A 25,181-nucleotide genomic window follows, 5' to 3' on the forward strand; every position below is an offset into this window, starting at 1 on the left:
TATTCTTTGCTTTACTTACCTCAGTTATTCTCCTAGAATCTCAGAGACAATTTTCTTTTTTTTTTTTTAAGTTTATTTATTTATTTTGATAGAAAGAGAGAGAGTGTGTGCAAGCAGGGGATGGGCAGAGAGGGAGAGAGAGAGAAGATCCTAAGCAGGCTCCATGCTGTCAGTGCAGAGCTCAACATAGTGCTGGATCCCACCAACCATGAGATCATGACCTGAGCAGAACTGACTGAACCACCCAGGCACCCTGACAGCTTTCTTTACCCTACAAAGAACTTGATATTATTTGCTCTAAATAAAAATCCATTTCAACCCAAACATGAAAGAAAATCTATTTCAATCCCGAACTTACTTACACAAAACTGATAGAACTGGAAAGTTCTTTGAATTAACACATATAATAAAAGTGGTATACTTTGTTTCCTGCAAAATAGCATTGCATTGGGAATTAGAAGATTGGAGTTTCAGTTTACCTTCTGGCACACACTAATTCTGTGATCTTGAGAGTCTCTTAATCTACTTGGAACTAAAGTCCAATAACTTTTTAAAAGAAGATGTTGGAAATTATTTTGAAAGGATTAAATTATTATCATTATCATCCCTAGCACCAATTATGGTAATTGGCACATAGTAGATAGACAATATTTTAAAGAAAGAATGAATTCAGTAATATTGCTTCTCAAGGGTGCAGTTAAATGCCCCATTAGATAACTTACTGAGTGATCACAATGTTCTCTTTCCTAGAGTGTTTGATGGAGAAGGGAAAGACCAAAATGGTGTGGTTAAATCAGCAAACATTAAGTAAGTCTTTATTGTGCCAGATCTATGCTAGTTCCTGAAATCCCAGGAAGGAGTAGGAAGAATATTTGTTCACAGGTGTTTTTGTTTGATTCTAATAAGGAAACCAATTATCTAGTTTTTGATAGGCTTTTCTATTTCTCATATTTTCTGTGAAATGTTACGACTATTCAGAACCATTATAATTATTGAGCTTTGATTTCAGATAAACTGCATAAACAACTCTTATCAACTGGATTTAGTTTTAACCATTTCTCTTCTTAATTCAGTAAAGCTGGGTTCACAAAACATGAAAGTCAGTGAGCGCTTCCAAAACACCAGGTTGCAACCAAGCTCTTCAATGGAATTATCTGGGGATATTTTGACCACCCCTGATTCCTGGACCCCACTCTGAGAGATTTTCTTTTAGTTGGTCTGATATGGGCCTGAGTATCAGTCTTTTTAAAAACTCCTCAAGTGATGCTAGTATGTGGGTAGGATTGAAAACTACTGTTTTATGAATTTCATTGTTATGTCTATTCTGTGCATTTTAGGAATAACTAATTTCACATATATATTCAAAATTGTTTTTAAATTTAACTTAATTTAATTTTGATTTTTATATTTAGGAGAGAGTGGTCAGGGGAGAGGGGCAGAGGGGGGGAGAGAGAGAGAGAGAGAGAGAGAGAGAGAGAATCCCAAGCAGGCCTTATTCTCAGTGTGGACCCTGATGCAGGGCTTGATTCCAGGACCCTGGGAAACCTGAGCTGAAATCAAGAGTTGGGCGCTCAACCAACTGAGCCACCCAGGTGTTTGTAAAATTCTTTTTTAAATGGAGAGAATTGAAATCCTATTTGGTCTTTAATAACCAGCATTTATATAACTGGTACTAATTGACTTTTGTCAATTTTGCTCCCTGAGCAGTGCAGCCTGATAAACTGATAAAAGCCCTTTGGCCAAGAAATCTCTGAACATGTGCAGCTTTTAAGCCGAAGAACTCTCTTAGATAACAGTCCACTGTGTCTAAGCACTTAGAACCCACTCCTTATAATGCAGAAAAATAATATGTTTTTGGAGTGGTATCAAGGAGGATCATTGGTCTTCAGTGGTCCCCCTGAAATTTAATGCAACATTTTCTATGTAGATACCGGTGGGTATTTTGGGTGAGGGAAGTTCTCTTTTTTAAATCAGATATTCAAAGGGGACTGTGAACTCTTCTAAGAATGTTAAAAGAACCACTGCCCACTAGTATAAAAACACATGGAATGCCTCGTGTTTGGAGAAGAAAGTGCTGAGGTTTGATGTCTCTCTAAAAACCAGTCTGATAAGAATTAGGAGGGTGGTTCTTGACACTCCAGAAAAAAAATTGAGAATGCCTCCTACTTCTTCCCACTACGTTTCTAAGAATGACTCCACCACATAGGAAGGTGAATGTGAAAGGCTTCAATATATCCAAGTATCTTTCTTTTCTGGAAGTGAGTCATTACAGTTTCTTCTTACTGCACTTTCTGTTCCTTCAGAATTTAAAGAAAACTTTTTTTCACTTCTTGCATTTTTAAACTTTGTCATATACTTATTATTGTTTGATATTATAATTATGTATATGTGTTTCTTTATTTATCATCTATCTTGCTCAATTGAAAAGCACCATGTGGCCTGGATACAGTCTTACTACAATTATTTTATTTTTCACTGATGCTGTTCATGATGGTGCTTGGCATGTATTAGGTGCTCATGAAATGTTTGCCAAATAAACCATAAATCAATGTTCAGTGGCAATAGCTACTATCCACTTCCTCACTTGACTCTGGGGAAGTTATTGCAATGTCCATTCATTGTCTCCAGTCCTGATATTTGCATCCAAGGCAATTCCAACAGAAAGTATAACTCAGTTTGTGGAGTAACAAATAAATATATGGCAGCAAAACTGGAATATAATCATGGTTGTTTCTAAGACATTTATAGACCTGACATGTCTCCTAAATTATTGATTTATTGATCAATTGAATAACAGAGACCACTTGACTTCATTCTTAAATTTATGTGTATTGGGTGATGAGAAGTACAGGGAGGTTCAGTAGGAAAAAAAAAAAAGCATTGAAATGGGATTCCAGATATTTTCGGTCTAGATTTATCTCTGCTACTATGAGACTTGAGAACAATAAGTTTATCTCTGAATAAGTGGGTTGACCCAACTGATTAATAAGGTCCTTTCCGTACCTAAGATTTCAGGCATGTTTGATTCCCAAAGCAAAGATTAATACAGTAAGTATGAGGGATTGACATATAGGATTCACATCTCTTGGAAGCCTTTATTTATTTATTTATTTATTTCTAGGAGAGAGAGAGAGAGAGACAGCATGAGCAGGGTAGGGTCAGAGAGAGAGGGAGTCACAGACTCTGAAACAGGCTCCAGGCTCCGAGCTGGCAGTCAGCACAGGGCCCGACGCGGGGCTCGAACCCACGAACCGCGAGATCATGACCTAAGCGAAAGTCGGACTCTTAACCGACTAAGCCACCCAGGCGCCCCCTCTTGGAAGCCTTTAAAACAGTAATGATTGCAAAGCAATTTAGTTTTCTGTGTTTTGGCTCACTGATAAGCAGTGTATGGGAGTCTTTCATGATTTAATCTTCAAAATCCACAGCCTTTTGATAGGCTAAGCTCCTATTTTCTTAACTATGCACAGCCCTCTCTGGGATGTTTTTACAAATTACTGCTTTTGTCTTATTAGATTTTGATTTCTTGTTCTTATAAGACTTGAGTTAGATGTCCTTTTAGTCCATTTAGAGGTTGCCATCCACTCTGAGTTTACCTGTATTCTGACACACCCCATAGTATTTTCCATACTGTACTGTTTCTGTTTCTCACTAGAGGGACTTTGAGCTCCAAAGCGTGGGCATAGTAAGTACTTAACCCATAGTAGATGTTCTTTCAATTTTGGTTAAATGAATGAATAAATGAATAGAACATTTGCTATGGTTACAGTTAAATAAGACAATAAATCAAAGTTTTCTCTACTTTATTGAAATTGGAGTTATTGATTTCCAGATAACACTATTACACTGGGATTATTGTTTATATTCAAAAATTCATGCCCCATGGACATCAAAACTTGACACTGAGGTTCTAATGGCATTGGGACTATATGGTGTAATTCTATACTTCCATGAAAAGGCACAAAATCACAGTATCAGATAAAAATCTCACCAGATGTTAGATAGTAGAAACCTTGACTATAACATGGTCATTTTGGTGGTAAGAAAATGGAAACCCAAAAGTTAAACTAATGTGCTCAAACTTCTTGATAAGGAGTCCATAAATGTGAGCCCATAACCCAAGTTTTCCCATTTCCCTCTTGTTCTTTAACCCTCACACACTACATAGTCTCAATCTCCTGTGCTTAGATTCAGAACAAAATTAAAATTTCCTGTTGCTTTCTCAGTTTTCAGCTTTTCAGCCTGGCTACTTTTTAGGAATTGAATACCTGCAATAGTGTCCTCTCCTTCGTGTACCTCACAGGATTTCACTTGCTATGTTAGGTAGGTTTCATCTCTCACCTCTTTCCCTCTGTTCAGCCTTTGAATAGACCTGTAATTCAGGAAGTTGACAGGGAGCATGAAAGGCTTGGAAAGGCAGCAGATGGAGTGGAGGGAGGAGGGAAGCGGGAGTCTGCAAACGGCCTGGAGGCAGCCACTACCTGGTGGCCTAAGCCCACAGATGCGTTGCTTGACTTTGAAGAAATGTATATACATATTCTCATGAATATTCTCATATGACAGTACTATTCAGTTGCAAAGCACATTACAGACAACTCTTGAGAGAGGTAATATAGCAGTGAGAGAGCCTGCATTTAGGTATTATTAACATTTCTACTGTAAAAAACTGTAAATAATTTACTGTAAAACAATCTTTTAAAATTCTCTATATTTTAGTTTCTTGATCTATAAATAGAGTGTATAAGTTTCCTAGGGCTGTCTTTTCGCTCTGTCTCTGCATGACATTTCTGTATGTGCGTGTGTCTGTGTCCAAATTTTCTTTTTTTAAGGACATCAGTCATATTAGATTAGAAAGCACCCTAAAGACCTCATATTAACTAAATTATTATTTTAAATACCTTATCTCCATATATGATTACTTTGTGAGATACTGGCAACTGGGACTTCAACATAGGAATTTTGTGGGGGACACAGTTCAGCCTATAACATGGAGCATATTTTATAATCCTCTTAGGGTTTGTCTGAAGATCCAATGACTTTTATATGTGAAGTGCTTTTCAAACTTTAATTTGCTATATAAATGAAGAGCCTGACATTTAGCAATAGGAATCTTTAAATCCTTATTTTTAGAACCCACAAGCTGGATGGTTAAATGTTCAGTTTTATAGAATTATTCCAGGGTCATGGTGTTTAAATATTAATACATTTCTATATGTTGTGATATATTTTTTTTCCTTTCTTGGTATTTCATGTACCTTGTCTCTCCCATCTCCCACCTGTTAAACATATCCCCTCGTATGGATTGCATAAGGTAGACAGAGTAGAGAGAGAGGGATCTCCCTGCCTTTTGGAATTCTAGATGCACAGACAGAGTGAGTACACACAAAGTCTAAGCCTTGACAACCCCACAGGCACTTCTGGTTCCCAGTGTGGCACAGAAGCACAGTAGGGAGAGTTACAAGACCTGCAGGTCGAGGTGGACAACAAACATGAGGAAAGTTGCTGTGGAAACGTTATGATCTGACAACTAGGAACCAGACAGAATGAAAGATATCTGAGAATCTCTAAATGGAAAATGGACATCTGGAACTGTATCTCAGCAAGAAACCACTGGCATCCTCCCAGAGGGCTAGCTTGGAGAGGGATTATTTACCAAAGGAATGATTACAAATTTGTGAGCCCAATGTAGAGTGCAGGAGCCTGGGGCTAGCACTGGTAGCGCTGCTAGGCCTGAGAGAATGACATTAGAAACCAGAAGAAAAGGAAACATATAGAGAAGGCTGATTCTATCTGGAAGCAGAAGGAAGGGAACCCTGTTAATGTGCTCCCTTCAATTCAGGCTCCAGAACAAAGAGCTGGGGTAGAAATGAGGTGAGATGAATCTGGAGGAGCATATGGAAGATTTGTCCAGGGCCATAGTTGTTGGCACTACACATGTCCCAAAACGTTGGCATAATCCTAGGGATAGGGAGCAATGTGGGCCTGAACTGGTTAATATTGAGTTTCTACCACTATAGCAGAATGGGGACTCAAAATAGAAAGGAAACAATTATAGAAAAAGACATATGTTTTAACTTCTTATAAAACATGATATTTGGACTGAGAATTGTATCTACCTCATATAATCTATAAATCCAATGTTATATATACCATACACATACGTATCCATACACATACACAGGCACACACACATACACACACACACACACACACACTACATGGGTTCTACCTCCACCAAATGACAATGTAAATGACATTTATATTGGAGTATAAGATAGACGAAAAAGTGCTGGCAGAGAGAAAGAGAGACTGAGATGAGTAAGAAATCAGTAGGAGTGCATTAAGTCAGAAATGTCAAGCAAGGAATGAGGAAATGGGATTTGGAATGGCAGGAGCCACTGGTATTATGAGTTGGAGACTTCTTGACTGACACTGAGCACGTACAGGGAGTAGCAGAGCAGCTCTTTCTTTCATCCAGGATGAGGCCAAAGGCAGAACAGCAAGTATCAGCTAGGAGAAAACAAGAAGGAGGAATGTGGTCCCTGTGGGACAGAGGGAAGCCTGCTTGTAGATTTTCTCATTCTTACTTCCAGTAGACTTTCAGGCTGGCTGTGTGTCTAAATTCTCAGTAATCTCCTCTTTTAACCTAGTATGACTAGGGCTCAATTCCATGATGACTGTTGTGAATTTTACAATTATTATATAGAGCTCATTTACATTTTTGAAACTCAATCTCCCTTCTTCTGATGCTGAAAATGAAACCTAAAAATTTGATCAAACTTTATTTGACTATTAGTCACTTCATTTTGGAAATTGCACAATCAGGATTGTTTTACTTTCTTTTTCTTTCTCCTCCCAGGTTGAGGCTCTGAAGGCCTTAAGCCATGGTCACTGATGGCATTAGTAATGAGGTAAAATCCATTGCTAGTATTCTGTTTCACGTAGTACTTGCCCCTTTAAGTTATAGCTAGCATTATCTGGTCCTAATGTTGTCCTCATTGACCTTGGTGATCTGTTGAAATATGGTCACACCCTCATCTAACCTTCTGTGCCACAGCCCACACCCTGTGTAGCAGGGTTCCTACACTCCGGCCATGGGTTCTTTCCTCCTCATCCTTTCAACTTCACATACACCCTTATCCTTGAAGAGTATAAAATCTCCAAATTATTGCTGATATTGAGATAATATTTCAGGAAAATAAATGATCGGGGTGGGACCGAGAGAGAGAGATTCTTTCTAACTAAGGGGTTTTGTTTTTTGTTTTTGATAAATATGAATTTTGATTCAGAATGATCTAGTTTCAAATCCTATTTTGACTACTTATTAATTGTGTGGTATTGGGAAGCTTAGTTAAAATTACTGAATTTGTTTCCATAACTGCAAAATTAGGAAAAGAATGTCTACCTCTGGGGAACGGGAGGGGATACAGGACCTGGAACACTGTATGTGATTGATAAATGTTGCCTGCACTTTATTTCATTCCATTAATGATGCAGGCTTCTTTTGGGCACAGTGAGAGGAAAGGAATGACCATAAATTAAAATGTAGACTTGTTTTCAGTTACCCTTATTCTCCTTTGTGCATCATCCTTTCTGGTCTTGGCAATCTCCTAAACCCAGTGGGTGTGGGAGATAATTATGGGTGAAGATTGCCTCAGGGATCATTAATAGCAGCTCCTCTTCCAAAAACAGATCAGGGACAATGGATAATATCTTTGATTAATTTTGGTACCTTGTAAAATTAAACTTTATTCTATGTAAAAGTTTTCTACGTCATAATGGAAACATTATAGATCAATGATTAAGAGAAAGATTGTTTAATAAATTTTATTTGGGCAATTGTTTAGCTACTTGGAGAAAAATTAAATTTTGATTCTCATTTAATATCATAAACCGAATTATGTTTTGTCGAGATTAAAAAGGCAATTTTAGAATATCAAAGTTAATTTGAGCAAATAGAAATAAAAGGTGATTATTTTTCAATTTCTGGGTAAGGGAGGAAGAATTCATAAAGGAAAAGAATTATAGATTTGACTGTAGAAAATACAAAATTTCTCAATATCAGTATTATGAACAAATTTAAAGACAGAGAATAAGACAAGCTATTTAACTATACATATGACACAATATTAAAGCCATAATGTTTAAGGCATTTATATAAATTGATACAACTCCGGTATGTTAATGGGCAAAAGACATGAGTAGATAATTTATTTAAAAGGTACAAATGATTAATGCATGCTTTACAAAGTATAATGTTACTAAATGCTCAAAAAGATAAAAGTGAAACGAGATAACATTTTCACCTACTGAATTAAAGAATATGAGAACACTCAATTTTGCTGAGGATTACTTCTTACGTAATACTGAGGAGAGCTTAAATTGGCTTGCTACTTTGGAGAATAATTTGACAATATGTGTGATAATCCTTAAAAATGTTTACATTGTTTTACCAAGAAATCCAATCTCAGGGCATGAGTGATAACAAAAAATTGTAATATTTAAGAAAAGCTTCATTATAATAGCTTTAATTCATTGTTTACTTACCATATGACTGGCTTTACTTATATAATTCACTTCTCACCAAAACTCCTAAGTAGCTGGGCCAGGATTTGAGCTTACATCTGTCTGCTTCAAATTCTGCTTGGGTTCTTCATTACTATTTCATCCTACACAGAGATAAATTTCATGATATAATAGTGAAAATTTAGAAATACTTTAAAAATCTATTAATGAGGTAATAGTAAAATAAACTATGGTTAACCCATTCCATATAATACTATGCAGCAAGAGGTGGCATAGAAAGTGCTTATTCTCAATCATTTTATTTAAAACAAAAATTTTTAATGTTTATTTTTGAGAGAGAGAGACAGAGTGTGAGCAGGGTAGGGACAGAGAGCGAGGGAGACACAGAATCTAAGGCAGGCTCCAGGTGCTGAGCTGTCAGCACAGAGCCTGAAGTGGGGCTCGAACCCACCAACTGTGAGATCATGACCTGAGCCGAAGTCAGAGGCTTGACTGACTGAGCCACTCGGGTGCCCCGACTCTCAATCATTTTAAATGAAAATAGTATAAAATAAATTTGTATATTTCTATGATTTTAAGTATTTAAAGGAAATAGATACAAGGAAAGAATATGAGTTAGTAGTAGTTGCCTTTGATTTGTAATATGCTGATCCTTTTCTTTTTTGTCTCTATACTTTTGTGGTCTTCTCAAATCTTTGCAATTGAAATAGATTAGCTTATATTCCAGAGAAAAGTAAATTTGAATGAAAAAGTTTGTGGAGACGTTTAGGTTTTCAAGGCTTAATAGGAAATGTATTACCTTCATTAGGTTAAATTCTTAGTAATACTCTGTCAAAAGACAAATGCTCTAAAAATTGACAAATCCAATGAAAAGAGGCAGTAGTTCTGAAGTTAGATTATTATTACTGTAATTAGATAAAATCTGTTAGTGTCATATAAATAACAATATCTGTATCAACAATATAGAATGAAGACTGTCTATTTACCTTTTGAAAATAGAAAGATTGAGAACCAAGTTATAAATCTAATAGTTTCCAACATTATATAAAAAGAGGTTATCTTAGTAATGACTTTATCTATGAGTATATATGATCTTTGGGAAATTAAATATCTTAATTAATTGAGAGTTTCTTTCCTAGACTTACATGGCAAAACATGGATAAATATTTTTTAGGTGCTATCATCAAAATTCACACAACCTGATTTTTTTAAAGCAATTTCCACAGAAGCATCATCTTTTTTGGAGTCCCATCTAGCTTTAGAAAATAAGCTTTGCCATAACACATTTAGAACAAAGGCGGTGACTTTACATTTATTTTTATTTTCATGGTTACAGTCCCCTTAATTCCATAATTAACATTGTAATGCTTTGATTATGATCAGTTTGTGGGAATATTAACCACTCTTGGTTTCTTCTCACCTCATTAACTACCAAACTAGGCACTGAGTGTTGAAAATAACCAGTTTCTCATGTATTGTTGCTCAGTATTATCAAATCTTTTTAGTTTTATGAATCCATATCCATTAGAGAGTGAATAGATTTTCTACTTTTTTTCCTTTTTAGCACATGTTGAGATCACATTAAAATAAATATGACTTTATCACCTCATTCCCATTTTTTTTATCCTAAGCAGCAGCAATACCTATTCAATGTTTCAAATAGCATTGGGTTAAAAATTGTTTCTTAAATCAACATTCTAAATAAGTGGAACTAGTTTAGCTAAAATGGCCCTGCTCTTGCTAACCTGGTTTCTTGCTAACAAGAGTGTTGGGGGAAAAAAAGAGTTGAAATTTGAAAAATAGTGGTGGTAGCTTGGTTATAATTATTGAGGAGTAATAACATTGAGTTTGATTTATCAGTTGGAAAGATTATGATTATGGAAACAGACCAAATTCAGCCAATTTAAGAGTGTATTGTTCTCAAGAGCCTGATAAATGTTTATGGTTTGAGTGAATTGGAGTCCACCAGTATTGCCAGAACACCTGGAAGGGATGTGCATGGAAGAGAAAAATATTCTTATACATCTGTTTAAGATAAATAACTATTTAGACAAAAAAGTAGAGGAAGGTCATCATTTAGAACAGTTTCCTCAGCATTACAATTTTCACTGCTTTCCCCCCTTTTTTAAAAAAATAAGAATAATTTATGCATATTTCCTGTGAATTCCCAAATAAGTTTCCCTTTTCCACTTTTCTAATGGAATATCTTTTTCTTTTTGTTTTAGAAACTTTTCATAGAATACAGCTATTTTTTTCCTTATTTCAAATACTTTCTCTTTGTTACTTCATGTAACTTTATTTGGGATCTCTTATATTGGTTTTACCTTTCCCCTCTGTATAACCAACTAGATTTTAAGGGTAGAGATAAAGAGAGGAATTATATTTCATTTTTCTTCTAGAGAGGTAAATTGGAGCTCAGAAGTTAAATGATTTAATTAAGCCAATAGACCAATGTTTCCTAAAATTTCTCCTGTGGATCATTATGTATAAGACAGGTATAATCATACACACATACACATAGTTTAGTGGTCAAATTAGTTTAGGAAAGACTGCATACTATATAAACTCTCAGTGAGTAACGATAAATATTATATACCAGTGACAGAAGTATTTCTGCAGCAAGTAAAGTGATCTATTAATCTATTAAGCTCATTTTAATGCATAGTTTCATTTGTTTTGTGCTTACATCTTTCCTTTGTTTATTTGAGGGCTTTTGTTTTCTTTCTGGTTCTTGAGTTAAACAAATATATATATATATACATATATATTGTTCTTCAATAAATGCCTTTTAGGTTATAAATTTCCTTCTAAAAACCTCTTGAGTTGTAGCCCACAAGCTCTAAAATAATGTAATTCATTGCCATATAGCTCTAGATATTTTCTTTTTTGCATTGGAATTTCAGATTTAGTTCATAAATTGCTGAAGATATATTAATAAGTATCATTACTCTGTGTATTCTTAGTGGGCCACAACTAATTCACCTCTTAGATATAGCATGGCATAGCTGGTAGATACTTCATAAAAAGCTGGCTTAAGTGAACTGAATCTTTTTCCAAATCACTCAGACTATGACAGAAATGAGGCTCAAATATATATCTTTTGATTTTTTTAGTCAGATTTATGGAGGAATAATTTACTTACAATAGAATTGTCCTCATTTATAAACTTGACCCATGTATACAGTCATGTAACCACTACCACAATTAGGATAAAGATGATTAGTTCCCCCAAAGTTCTTTGTGTCTTTTGTAGTCAGTGTCCCCCTCCTACCTCCAGGCAACCGTTGAACTCTTTTTGTCAGGATAGTTTTGCCTTTCTAGAATATCATATGAAAGAAGCATATAGTAGGCAGCCTTTGTGTCTTCCTTCTTTCCCTCAATGCATTTGAGATTCTTCCAGGTTGTTACATGTAATAGTAGTTTTTATTCCTTTTCATTGTTGAGTAGTGTTCCACTAGTTGGCTATGACATAGTTTGTTTTCCATTCACCAATTGATGGATGTTTAGGTTGTTTCCATTTAGGTTGTTTTTAGCAACTATGAGTGAGGCTTCCATAAACATTCGTGTACAGGTTTTGTGAAGACATACATTTTTATTTCTCTTGGGCAAACACGTAGGAGTGAAATTGCTAGCTGCTCTTAGTAGTAGGGATTGGTTGTGGAAGAGTGGGTGTGCTTTCTGATGTCTTAGTGCAGGAGAGTGTTTCCTGGCCCTTCCAGCAGTGACAGCGCACCTGTAACGGCATAACATAAGATCATGGGGCTGACTCCATACCATTTCCTGGTTCTCCTACAGGGCTAAGGGAGTTTTTCTTCTACATGTTCCCATCAGCAGTGGGTCTTTACCTGTGTTTGGTAGTGACAGAGTTTTCTCTGCCCCTCTCACGGAGGTTTAAGGTTTTGCTACTTCTGAGGGGATGGTCTGGGTAGGGTCTCTGGAGTTCATGCTTTCCTTACAGCAGCAGTCACTGTCTTCCTGATGGCCCATACCATGCAGGGGACTCTCTCAGGTTGTCTACTGTGCCATTATCTTTCTCATGAGCATCTGCTGGAGTCCATGGAAAAGAGACTGGAAGTAAGTACTGATTCCTCTTGTGTCTGGGACTGACGGGGGTTTCCTACTGTCATACTACCCACACTTCACCTTTACCCATTCTTTAAAGGTTTGGCTGATGTTTTTTAAAACTCAGTTGTAGGGTGGTCAGTGCCTTTTATCCCATTCTCTGCTCCCTGTGAGCCAGTCTATGGGTGCTTGATTAAATTTAATTTCATTCAAATATAAAATTAAATTAAAAGCAGTTCAATAGAGTTTAATTTCTTGTATTGCTTTTCTATTGGGGCATCAATGGAGGGAAAGTTAGATGATTGGGCAGATCAAAATCTGAATCCAAAGAGATGTATTTTCAAACTAGCCTCCCACAGAACACTGGGGTTTTGCTACAAAATTTGACTGAGTTGCCTTTTTTCCCAAATACTCAGAAAATAGTTAAATTTATGGGTTGAATTTTCTGAATTCTAAGATTCTACCTCATAATTTGTTATTATTGTAAAACCTTGGTAACTGCTGCTGATTGTTTGCTCAGTGGTACATGCAGCTGGATAAACAGTGAGCATGAAAAGGCAGATTGGACAGCCAAACAAGCTTTTTCATCACTTTATAAGGTAATTTGGGTTCATCTTATATGGTTTTAACTTGATAAAATATTTTCCTGAAAATTTTTGTGTATTTTGGGAGTATAGCAACACATAGCATTTTAGAGATGCTTGAAAATTTTGCATTCCCTGTAGAAACTCGGAGTAGTTTTGCGGAGAAACACTGCAAAGCAAAGAGGATGATATAGCAAAAAATTAGGATCAGTAAAAGGTCTTTGATTTCAATCTCATGTTATTTCTGTTACTGTGCAAATTTTTATGATAGTGGCTCATGTAATTTGAGAAGCCAGGATTTCAGCAAAACATATTTAAAGACCTAAAAGAAGACATATGAAGTCTAAATACAAAGCTTAATCATGTACTTAATCATGGGGAGAGGGTAGGGGTTTTTCAATAAATCTTAAATTTATGCCAATTTAATCTTATAAAAAGATGCAGGAAGTCTCTTTCAGGACTGATTTGAAAATAGTTGAAATATATCCTGAATTTCAATTCAGGATTCAAATTCAAAATTTTTCAACTTCTGTATAATTCAGTCGGTGAAATAAGTGTAAGGCATAGGATGTCTGTACTTAGAGTTGAAGGCATTCTGGGACATAAAATCCCTCTCCAAATCTGAAATATATTTATATATTTAAACCTATACAATGTAAATATAATTTGATTGGGGGTATAGGTGAAATAGGCAAAAGGGAGTAAGAGGTACAAATTTCCTGTTCTAAAATTAGATATAAAGATCTATAATTTTGATATATATTGTATATGATTTATATATGATTATAGAAATATAGAAATATATAAAATTATATATATACATAAATATATAAATAAAAATAAATATATAAATATTAATGTGTGTGTGGATGGATGGATGGATAGATAGATAGATAGATAGATAGATAGATAGATAGATAGATAGATAGATGATAGATAAAATTTGGTTGGATAGGGGTGCCTGGGTAGCTCAGTTGGTTAAACATCCAACTCTTGATTTCAGCTCAGGTCATAATCTTGGCTCAGGTCATGATCTCATGGTTTGTGAGTTCAAGCCCTGTGTCATGCTATGTGCTGATAGTGCAGAGCCTGCTTGGGGTTCTCTCTCTCTCCCTCTCTTTTTGCCCCTCCCTGCCTCAAAATAAGTAAATAAACTTTTAAAAAAATTTCGTTGGTACCTATATATATATATAGTTCTAGGAATATTTTCTTCTAGAAATGTTTCTAGTTTATACAATAGAACTAAATATATGATATTTCATGGCATTCTTCAGAGAGTACTATAATTTCCACAAAATATATCACATGTGTTTGAGTGGGGTTTGATGAGTTTTCCACATGACCTATTTTGGATATGGGGCATACTCTTTAATAACAAGTTGGCTCTGAAAAGTGATTGTATTCTAATTTCCTCTGTAAAATGGGAATAATAATAGTGACTCTTTCACAGAATTGTTATGAGAAGTAATAGAGGCATTGCTTGTAAACTGCTTGTTTCAGGGCCTGGCTATAGTAAGTGTTCATTAGAATTTAGTTATTATTAATGCCTCAAACATAGAAGTGGTCATGGGATTGTTTTGCAGGCCCTGGAGAAGAGCTATGCATCTTTGTAGCGATACCTCCATTTGAAATGGAAGGGACAATAGTGATGGTGTTCCCTGGCCTATTAACTTACAGCATTTGTTGTAAGCATCAACTGAGATAATGATCATAAATCCATGCTGCAACTTTAAAATACTCTATGCACATACTATTTTGGGTATGCAAGTTAATAACTTCACAATAAAAAAGAAACTATCTTTGTTATTTTATACACATCATTTTAAGAGAATCTGTCAACTTTTATTTTACATTTTTTATTGTTTTATTCTCCTAGGTTTCTTTTCCTTGTTTTTAAACAATGGCTTTTTTTTTTAACCTTAAGTCTCAGATATCTCTTTCCATAATGTCTTTCATATCTGATAAGCATGGGTATCAATGTGGTGTGTTAGTTCAGTTCAGGTTGTAAGAAGCCCTTGTTGCCAAGATGACTGACTGGAGTGGGTTTTCCAGTTCCCTTTTTATCTCTAGAACCAGCAGAGGGAGCACCAGTCTCTCCCTATATAAACAATCGTGATGAGTTTTAAACATATGGTGGCCCTTTAATGATTAAATTTAAAAAGATGGTGTTTGAATGAAGATGTAAAATTTAAAGTGTGAATGTCCATTAATTATTTTAATAATGCAGGCAAGTTTAAACTGATTCAAAGGGGGAAATGTTCTTTTCAAGACTACAGGTCATTATGGAGTGAAACTGGGAGATACTGAGTAACTTTACCACAACATAATTTAGAATATATTAAGTTTCATTGGAAGTATTTTTTTTATTTTTATTTTTTTATTTTTAAAAATTTTTCTTAAATAGTTTATTGTCAAGTTGGTTTACATATAGCACCCAGTGCTCATCCCAACAAGTGCCCTCCTCCATGCCCATCTCCCCCCACCCCCCATCAGCCCTCAGTTTGTTCTCAGCATTCAAGAGTGTCTCCTGGTTTGCCTCCCTCCCTCTCCCCAACTATTTTTCTCCTTCTTCTCCCATATCCTCCTTCATTAACTTCCTCCTAATCCTCCTATATGTGCAAACATATGGTATTTGTCCTTCTCTGCTTGAAGGAAGTAGAGGAAACTGAGAATGTCTGGAATCATTTAATAAATATTTATTGAGTGCTTACTATGTTTCAGTTGATAAGCTAAATTATGAGGCTATAGAGATGAACCAGACTCAGTCTGGGAGGCAGATGGGGGAGAAAAGATTGGGAAAATTACTTGAAAATGTCTAATTGTTAAATGATTTTAACAAAATGTTTGTTGAAAGAATGAATTATAATAGTATATGTATGAATAATACAAAATTAACATTTTTATATGGTGCTATAGAGTTATAGTGCTTCCACATGCATTACTCATTTAATTACACACAGGAGAGGTTTAAGGTTTCACAAATATGGTGGCTTAGTCGATTAAGCATCTGACTCTTGATTTCTGCTCAGGTCATGATCTCATGGTCCTGAGATGGAGCCCCAGTGTGTACCTTGCTTGGGATTGTCTCTCTCCACCCCCTCTGTTCCTCCCCTCTAAATAAATAAATAATTAAATAGTTAAATAAATAAATAATTAAATAGTTAAATAAATAAATAAGTTTCACAAATAGTGAATATATATAAGGTTTTTGTACTTTGTATTTTAAAAGTGAGGATTATCTGCTCGCAAATAAATTCTTACAAAATGAACGTCCTCCTTTAGTATATTGGGCAATAATCCTTTTTAGAAGTTATTTTCCTACTTAGTGGAAACTATTAAATATCTATGTTTAGAAGATCAAGAAAGTTGGCCACGGGAAATAAAACTAAACATACAGCAAAAGCCTAACAAGTGTTTCTTTGAGGTCATTAGACAAATCTTAGTTGAAGGAAGTATGGGTTACTGCCATTCAGAAAGTTGCATCTATGTGGAGAAAAAAAGATCCAAGAAATTAGTAGTAACTTTGATAGAACATCTAGGATAACATAAAATATACTTCTGTCTTCAAACACTTAAAACAACTTTTTAGATTAGGCAGTTTACCTAATATACAGACCTCAGCTCTGGATTAGAAGAAAGTAATCCAGGGAGTTAGTTTTTACTTCATTAAACTTTGTGGAAAGAACAAACTTTTGGTTATTAAAGAAATAAAGTGAATGGATATTGATACTTTTTAGAGGTCATAAATGAATAGGCACCCAGATCTTTCAACAATCATACTTAATCTTACTACGGAGGGACAAGAACTCCAGATTGATCAAATACAAATGAAGGATATAAGGTTATAAGAAATCTGATTAGGAATAAAAAAAACCTACAACTAACCCCATTTTGTATTAGATATAGGCCATTTCAATTTTTCTTAAGATACAGCCTTTGACCCTAACAATTCTTTTTACTTTTCGGGGGCTTAAAGCAACCATTTTATTTCTGTTGACTGACTAGGCTTGGTTAGAAGGCTCTTGTTCAGGGTTTTGATCAGAGCCTTCTTTTTTTTTTTTCTTTTTTCTTTACAATATCTTCACCCATTCCCTCCACCTGTCCCTCACCCCCCATCCCACCTCAGGCAACCACCAGTCTGTGTTCTGTTTCTGTGAGTTCAGGTTTTTTTAAGATTCTGCACACAAGTGAAATCGTATATTTGTTTTCCTCTATCTTATTTCATTTAGCATAATGCCCTCAAAGTCTAAGCCCATTTCACAATTGGTAGGAGTTCTGGCTCCAGTCAGAGGGGTAGTACTTGCTTTCTTCTTCTGTTTTGTTCCCCAAATGCAATGGGTTTCCACTAGTGCCCTAAGATAATAGTTTTCACTGTTCTTCCCCCTGCAGATTAAGGCTATTGTAGGAAACATAGAGATGATGGGTTGAGCCAGGGTTTTGGCAGCAGCTACTGTTTCCTCCCATAACAGCACCCCAAGAAAAGCCTTCTCAGGATTCTTCCTGACCTTCCCTGTGAGTGTCTGGTGGAGTTCATGGAGTCAAAGCCCACAAGAGTGTGTAAAGTCCTCAGCTGAGATGCTTAGGAGCTTGGCACTCTCATGCCAAGTTCATCCTCATCCTCTAGCAATTTGTTTAAATGTTTTAGCTGCATCTTCTTTTCAGCTAAGATTGTATCTAGTATTGTCTGCCGCAAGTCAGTAAATTCTTGGCCTTGTTTCTCCCTGAAAACACTGTGTCTCCCCCAGACTTCGGGGTATGTGGTGGCCCTGCAACCTCAGTTTCTTAATATGTTAAAGAAGTCTTTAACTTGCAAACTTGCAGTTTGTATAGCTTTGTCCTTACTACAATATTGAAGGAACTCTCTGTCTCTCTCTTTACATCTTCGAACTGAAAACCTTATCTTACGTATCATCTGTGCTATTGGTCTTCATTTGCCACCACCATGTTTCTCAGGATTTACTGTGCTTAAGAATCAACTGAGAAGCATGTTAATAATACATATTTCAGTGTCCCACTCCAGAAGTTGTGATTCAGTAGTCTCAGGTAGATAAAAGGAATTTCCGTATTGTCAAAGCTCCCCAGGGGGCGCCTAGGCTAAAAAGGACTTTGGAAGTCAGTATCTTCTCAAAGGTAAATTCCCCCTGAGGAATGGTAGCATGCTCATTAATCTTTTTGTCTCCCATTGTGTCCAGGTAGATGCTTTATATATATTAGCCTGTAAATAAATATGTAAAATATGCATTGAATTTAAATTAGTTGCATAGGATCAGAGGTGGGAAGAAACTTCCTTTGAAATAACCCATGTTTATGAAACCTATCCATAATTCAGGGTTCAGCTGAAGTTCTAAGTCTTCCCACCATCTTCATGGAGTACATAGCATTGGAGGAGTGGGGGGCTGTGAGTCAAGAAACCTGCTTTTAGCTTCTAGTTTGAGCTTCTAGTTTTGTCAGTAATTAGTTATGTGATTTGGCTAAGGCACTTAAACTTTTCTGCAATTTATTTTTGGCTTTGATTTAACAAAATATAAGAATGGAATAGACTTGGATCATAAACATGAATAATCATGAAAATCACTTGAGGAGGTGTTTATTTTTACTCATAATGTATGGATATATGTTTATAAACACACAAATACATTATACACACAGACACATGCATATATGCACATACATACAGTAACCATATGGTATACATTATATGTTTTGCATATGTAATTACAGATTCCAGTGCCTCCATCTGTAGAGATGATGAATCAATAAAATTTGAAGTAATTTTTAACCTCTCTCATGTTTAGAAACCACTCAGTTAGATGCTTTGAAAATTCTCAAGTCCAAGCATCTATCTCCCTTTCCTGAACTCCATCTGATGGCCATGAACTACCATAGAGTAGTTACTAAAAATATATTTAAGTTTCATTTTTTATTTATATTATTATCCCCAGTAACATTGCAATATGCTTAGTGATAGAAAACACGTTACATTTTTTCTTGAATAGAGTTACTAGCACAGTTTATAGAATCCTGCAAGGAAGTTAGTAAATTTTTGTTGATGGATAGATTAAAACAAACAAACAAAAAATAGCCAGAAGTTAGAAGTCGTGGAGGAAAGGGAAGTTAGAGACGATGGGAAGACATAGCTGTCTTGGTCTTAGCTGTGTGAATAGAATATCTTGGCAGAGGGGTTTTAAATAGATTGGATAGGTGACAAAGGAGAATTGGCAGGGAAGAAGGTGGCAGTAGTCAAGGTAACTAAGCAGTTGATGAGTGTCTGAGTTGGGAGCTTCCAGAATGTGGAGGAGGAAATGATACATGTGAGTATCTGAGGGACGAGTATGTAAGAAGAAGGTAGAGCTAATGAGGGGAGGCCGCTGCATTTCTAAGGGCTAATGATAGTTTTCAGAGAGAGAGAGAGAGAGAGATTGAGAAAGAGAGAGAGAAGTCTAGAGTAGGGAATGAGCAAACATTTGTAGCACAAAGACTCCAGAAATCTTTAATTTCTGCAACTCAAAGGAAGGCAGCTGCCCTGGAGATCAGCTAAGATCTGCAGCCATCATTGTGAGAGTGAGACATGAATGTTTGCCATGTAAAGCCAGTAAGATCTGGAAATCTGTGGCATAGCCTAAGCCTATCCTATCTGCCCTGACTTAATAGAGTTTATCTGAGATGCTGTTATTGATCCTGATGGATCTGTCATTTTGAGTTAACAGTAAAATAAAACCCCAGGTTTTATTTGAATTTGCCTGTTGAATGGATTTGTGTAATTGTGAAGAACATTTGCTCAAAATGAAAAATTTGAGTTTTTAAATTTGACTTAACCATTAGGCATAAGAAGTAAATGCTATTCCACTCATCAGGGGAGGTCGTATTTACTACCAAGTAAGGAGGTGGGATTTTGATTGACTTTATTGATTTTATTAGTAGAATAACATCCAGGAAGTCTAAACATCCCAAAAAATATTTAAATATAAGTTTTTTGACCTAACACTGTGGTTTCAGTGCAAGGACTAGAGTGAGCAAAGATCAAAATCAAAAAAAATTTTGAATGATCTTGTTTAGCAATTATCATGGTATCCATGTTTCCTTGCAAAGGAGAATCAGTGTTCAGTTGTTATGCCAAAGAAATGATTTCCATTTTAAAAGGTGTACTGTATTGCATAGTTGCAGCCCAGGGATGTCTGGTCCTCTGAAGAGATGTAGTCATCAGAGAAGACATAGCCACAGATTAGAAAGTTTAGGTCTGAAAGGCAGGGTGCTGCCATAAGTGTAACAGAATATTTGAGGGAGGGCAAACTTTGACTTTAAATGAGTTCAGGAGCAAAGATGTGGGGCCCTGAAAACAGAAGTAGGTGTCCCAGCATGGAAAATCATGGAACCCAGAGAGGAGAGTCTGTTCTGGGAGAAACCACACTCTTAACCTCCTTGTCCCAGGTTCATCACAAATTCTATGTGAGATAAACAGGTTTCAGAAACTCCTGTGTATCCTTTCTAGTTCCCTGTATTTTAACATGTATCTAGGTAACATTACCAAGTATGGAGTTATTTGATCTCAGTAAAATTTTTTGTCATCTCTATAAAGTTTTGAATAAAAGCAACCTTCCAAATACCACTAAATGTAGATACTGGAATTGGGAACAACTTACTGAATACTCATGGTCAAGGCTATGGTGCTGAAGTCACTACTGTCGAATAGACACTGCTGTGTTATTATTTGGCTGCCTAACAACCATTAACAATTTTTAATCTTACTGTGACTTTTGAGGGAGTTTCTTCTTTTCATTTATGGGCAATTTGAGTATAAATGTCAGTCAAGGGAAAGTGAGGCACAGAACTAAAGTTGATTAGTCTTGTCTAGAATCTTGAGCTGAGTCAAGAAAAAAGTTATTTGAAGCCTATTTACTCCAGCAGTTGGACCCAGGTGCCAGTTAAGTTGTTGTGCTGCCTTGATTTGTATTTCTCCCTGTTCCTTCTCAAAGCTTAGTTTTTTTCTTTCTTTTTGATAGGTAAAATTATATTTAAAGTATACAATATATTTATTTGAGATGATTGTGAAATGATTCCCAAGATTGAGTTAATCAACATAGGGATCACCTCATAAGGTTACCTTTTTTTTTTTTGGTGAGAATATTTAAGATTTATTCTCTTAACAAATTTTAAGTATACAAAACAGTATCATTAACTATAGTCACCATGTTATACATTAGACCCTCAGAACTTGCTCATCTTATAACTGAAGTTTTGTAAACTTTTAGCAACCTCAAAGCCTACTTTTCCAGTTTTCCCTTTATTCTGTCAGCATTTGATATCCTTCCTATAAATTATATTTTTAAGTTTACCCAAATTTGTCTTTGATACTTGAATTTTTGCAAATATTGTGCAAACTATTTTAGTAAATATAGTGACTAAGTCTCAGGAAGAGAGTAATTTATCTTAGCTGGTACTTTATATTATAAAGTCCAACAGGAGGGAAAAAAGGAGGAAGGAAAGCATCAGACAGTTTTGTTACTTGTGGGCCCTCCAAATACTCCCTGCCAGCAGTGTTAGTTCAGGTCCATCCTTTTATTGTCAGCTGTGGGGATCAGGTGCTACAAATATTATCTGAGCAGATACAATGAGCATTAGTTTGCCTTTAGTCATGTACATTATATAGATAAAGAAGGAGCCAAGAAATGTTAAAGAGGAGGAGCAATCAGGTCCCATAGGAATACAGACTATGGATGTCATGAAACAGGAAATATAGACCCAAGATAGGAGAGTGGGAATTAACAAGATTGGACACAGGTGCACAGGTGATATCACATGTATTCAAGAGTCTCAAGCAGAGCACCTGAGCACCGTGTGATGTGCATCTAGGCAAAGGCAGAGACAGACCCTGGAGTGCCATTTCCTGCATTTGAATTCACACACCTCCGTTTATTGGCATTGTGACCTAGACAAGTTACATAAGTTCTCATCTTTTGATGCCTCTGTTTCCTCATGCATAAAATAAGGACAATTGTACTTTCTAGCTTACAAGTATTTACTGAGGATTCAGTGAGTTAATACAAGCTCAGCATTTAGAACAGTGGCAGGTATGCTTAATAAATATGATATATAAATAATAGTATGTGTTAAGTAAATATTAACTATTAAAAGATATTGGTAAATACATTTGGGGTTCAACAGTCAGCTTCTGTTCAGGCATTTGACTCAGAGTGTGGGAAGGAGGAATGAAGAGCACTTAGTTGGAATCAGCAGTGAGCGGGTGAGGATCCAGGAATGCTTCCTCCCAAATGCAAGCCTGAATTTGGAGACAAATAAGTGTGGCATAATACACCCTGGAGGGAAACTTGCTGAGCCTGCATGGAAGAGACCTAGATATAATTCTCTTCCATTTCGCCCCTTTTATTTTCTCTTACTTAAAAAAAGAATCTGCTTGACTATAGCGGCAGGCAAATCCTTAACCTCTTTTTGTTCTGTCATCCATAAAATAGACACATTCTCTGTGCTTAAATGAAATTATCTGTATGAAAGCATTTTGTACAGTCATAGGACGTTTCTGTTATTTAGGACTATTATCGTTGCAAGTGATGGGAACTCAAACTAGCTAAGTAATTAATAGCTGATGAAACTGGACAGGATGTTGGGTATTTCATAGGACTGAAGAACATGCCATAGGAACCTGGTCCTTGGAGACTGGAACGAAGTATTCAAAGTTACATGCATATTTTTTTCCTCATTACTAAGACTACTTTGTGGCGCAACTCCAGAGGGAACTGTTAACATGATATTCTAGAAGAATTGTATATAAGGCACAAGGTACTGTAACGGGTGAATTTGCTCTTTGGAAATGTGGCAAACTTTTATTTCTGATTTTGCTTCTCTTTGCACCTTATTCTTTTTGATACCAGGGAGGTTTCCTCCTTTAGGCTGGGAAATATGGCCACAAATAGCTCTAGCTTTTATCCTTCCAACACTTTAACAGAGAGAAAACAGAATCTTTCTTGTCAGTTTAAGTAGAAAATTCCTAAGAAGGACTCAGATTGGCCTGAACTGTATCACATGCCTATTCCTAAATCACTGTTTCCTAGGGGATGCAGTCCTCTAACTGCAGGAGCCTGGATCATGTTCTCACTTTTGCATGTATGCACAGGGAGTACAGGGAACGTTTGGGATTGAAAACCCAAAGAAGGGAAATATGAAAGACAAGATAGAATTATATAGTCCACTATAAACAAAAGCATTATTATTTTCTGATGTTTGAGATTATTTACCACCTCCAGCCAACATTAATGTGAAGAGTGTGTTGTGAAGTAGTAGTAGTTATATACATATGTGACATATATTAGGCCAAGATTTTTCTATTGGGAAAATAGACTGGCTCAAATAAGATACTTCAACACAGTTGTACTATTTTTCTTCACCATTACCCCTTTGGAACACTCTAATACCGTCATGAATGAGAAATTACTTTTTCATATACTATCTTCATGTGGACATACTTTTTAACAATCCTGAAAAGAACTGGTAACTATCTCTGTTACTAAATGGGAAGTAGGTGAAAATAGGAATTCAATGGACATTCATTTGCTTAGTAAGTCTCCTGAGTGTGCTCACAATACCAAAAGTCAGTGTGGCTTTGGGAAGAAAGCTTGTGTTTATCAGATGTTCTTGCTGAGATGCATAAGCAAATAGTACTGGGACTGTGGAAATGATATGTGGATATGTTTCTGGAAATTTAAACAGGAGTATTATTCAGTGAGCAGAAGACTTGGGCTAGGAATTGATAACCCTTTGAGGGCCACTAGAAAGATCAGATATGTATAGATGAATAATAGCACGCATAAAAACTGAAGGTGAACTGGTAGTCAATCCAAGTTTAATATAACAATAAACAGTGCCTCCTCCTTCCCCTTCCCTCAAATTTCTTTACTCATCGTTTCTATTTTAAAGACCATGTTTTCTAGTCTATATACAATCTTACTGATAGAATTTTACCCTTTCATTTCTTTTCATCTAGAATTTGTATTGCTATTATGATCCCCACCTTATGGATAAGGAATCTGAGGCACAGAGAGTTTAAGAAACTTGACCAAGCTTGCAAAGCTAGTTGGTGGCAAAGCCAGGATAGGGACCAAGACAGGCTGGATCCAGAGCATATGCTATTCCACCTTGCTTCATTTTCACTACGTCAAGGTAAATGTTTGAAATCTGGGATATCTTCAAACTCTCCTTTTCTAGGAGAGTTTCTGTGTGATCAGATAAGATCATTGTTTCCATCCATTTGTTAAATGTAGCAACAAGATTATAATTTTTTTGAATATGGTTATGTTCCGAATACAGGTATAATTTGAGTGCTAGAACTGCCTCATCTTCTTACTAGCTGTGTGAATATATGGCTATTCTTCACTTGAAACAATGGGAATGTTACCACCTACTTGGCATGACTTGCAAATTATTGGGAGAAAAAGAGATGGGAAGTGTGAATTCGGGAAGCATTAAGAACATTTGCACCATGAAAATGAAGCAAATTGAAATCAACACCAGTTTCTCACAACCTTTTGCCATCTCATTTTCCTGGTTTTGTCCTGTCTAATTTAGATCATAAACCCTCCAGTCAGAAACCATCACCTCTTTATACGGACTACGATACTTGTGTCACTGTTCAATAAAAACACAAGAAGCAGCTGCAAAGGCTTGAAATTAAACCTACAAACATAAGGTGAAAGTTATATTGAGTTCCAGTTTTAGGTCATAACAGCAAAATTAAGATAAAGGCATGGATTTATTTTCTTCATTTTTCTAAAACTAGTCTAATGTAGCAATTAAGAGAATGTGCTCCAGAGTCAGATTTCCTATGTAACAATTCTAGCTTGGCCTCTTACTAATTATATAATGTTTTGAACACACTATATTTGATACATTCCATGAAATATAATATTCTACATTTTCACATCTCAGAAACTGAGATTATTTATACACTGAATAGTACTTTATGATTACCATTGCCCATGTAGCAGCTAAGATATAGTG

The 25,181-nt window shown here is 35.9% G+C and overlaps 1 long non-coding RNA gene across 2 annotated transcripts in view; it reads left to right on the forward strand.

The window, feature by feature from the left end:
• Nucleotides 1-25,181, forward strand: part of LOC144234463 (uncharacterized) — a 222,707-nt gene that overhangs the window by 80,283 nt on the left and 117,243 nt on the right. The window contains exons 1-2 of one of the 2 annotated variants that reach the window (XR_013335962.1): nucleotides 12,523-12,600; nucleotides 24,169-24,344. This is a non-coding gene — a long non-coding RNA (uncharacterized LOC144234463). Of the gene's footprint in view, nucleotides 1-12,522; nucleotides 12,601-24,168; nucleotides 24,345-25,181 lie in introns of those variants that run through there. The other variant, XR_013335961.1, reaches the window with a different exon arrangement.

The sequence above is a fragment of the Crocuta crocuta genome, unplaced genomic scaffold (genome assembly GCF_008692635.1).
Source record: "Crocuta crocuta isolate KB4526 unplaced genomic scaffold, BGI_CrCroc_1.0 scaffold154, whole genome shotgun sequence".
NCBI classification, from domain to species: Eukaryota; Metazoa; Chordata; class Mammalia; order Carnivora; family Hyaenidae; genus Crocuta; species Crocuta crocuta.